Consider the following 939-nt stretch of genomic DNA (forward strand, 5'->3'; position numbering starts at 1 on the left):
GAGGCTCGCTGGAGTCAAACCTTTGTCCACATCCGGAAGAGAAACAGCTCTCCAGGAGTGTGACAGCCACGAAATCTCTGTCCTCTCATGCAGTCGCATGGGGTCCCCTGGACGAAAAGCGTGTGCATCCGCCTCCGCCAGAAAACCTCGCCCAGCGTTTGGCAGCAGGTTCTTGACAAGCTATTATGAAGCGGCTTGTTCGCATCAGGAGACCGCGTGTGCCTTGCTGTCGTCTGGCCCTGGCCTCTCAGACGTGGCGTGCAGACCCACACGCGGCAGCCTGGAGGCTTGTTAAAAATGCAGACTCAGGCTTTTCCCCAAAGCCACCCGCGGAATCTGAATTCTAACAGGACCCCAGGTGATGTGCACGCTCATTAAAAATCTGGTAAGCGCTGCTCCCCACAAACTCTCCCAACAAAATCGAGGCACTTTGTCCCCAGATGCCTGAGAGCCTAGGCCGTCAATCAACAAAATATGTCCTGACGGCGAGCTCCGCGCCCTCACGCCAGCAGAGTCGCCAACGCATCACCCGGCACTGAGACGTCAGCGCAGAAGAGCATCCGCAGAATGGCGGTTGGGCACGGATGCCTCTGGAAAGGGCTGAGGATGCCCCAGAGGGACAAACGAGACGGGGAGCTGGGCCGTGATGGGTGTGTCTCGGAAGGAGCCCTGGGAGTTTGGGGGGACCTCGAAAGAGGCCGGATCAGAGGGAACGGGAAATAAGCGGGCACTGCATTTGAGGGGGGCAAGAGCGGGGGACGGCGAGAGGCAGAGGCCGGTCCCCAGTGATGACTCCGGTAACTAATCTCCGGGCGCGATCCCCCCAGCACTGATGAGAATAAGTGGCCCCGTCGCCAGTGACGCTCTGTGCCCCAGCTCGGGGACGCTGGTCCAATCGCCTGTTGAGATTCAGCCCTAAAGGCAAAGAAAGAAGCATCG

The 939-nt window shown here is 59.2% G+C and overlaps 2 long non-coding RNA genes across 3 annotated transcripts in view; both read right to left on the reverse strand.

Annotated features, from left to right (window-relative positions):
* Nucleotides 1-939, reverse strand: part of LOC105301689 — a 122,210-nt gene that overhangs the window by 56,839 nt on the left and 64,432 nt on the right. The gene's annotated exons all lie outside the window — the stretch shown is intronic.
* LOC111729125 overlaps nucleotides 1-939 on the reverse strand; it is a 2,241-nt gene that overhangs the window by 983 nt on the left and 319 nt on the right. The gene's annotated exons all lie outside the window — the stretch shown is intronic.

The sequence above is a fragment of the Pteropus vampyrus genome, unplaced genomic scaffold, assembly GCF_000151845.1.
Source record: "Pteropus vampyrus isolate Shadow unplaced genomic scaffold, Pvam_2.0 Scaffold248, whole genome shotgun sequence".
Lineage (NCBI taxonomy): Eukaryota > Metazoa > Chordata > Mammalia > Chiroptera > Pteropodidae > Pteropus > Pteropus vampyrus.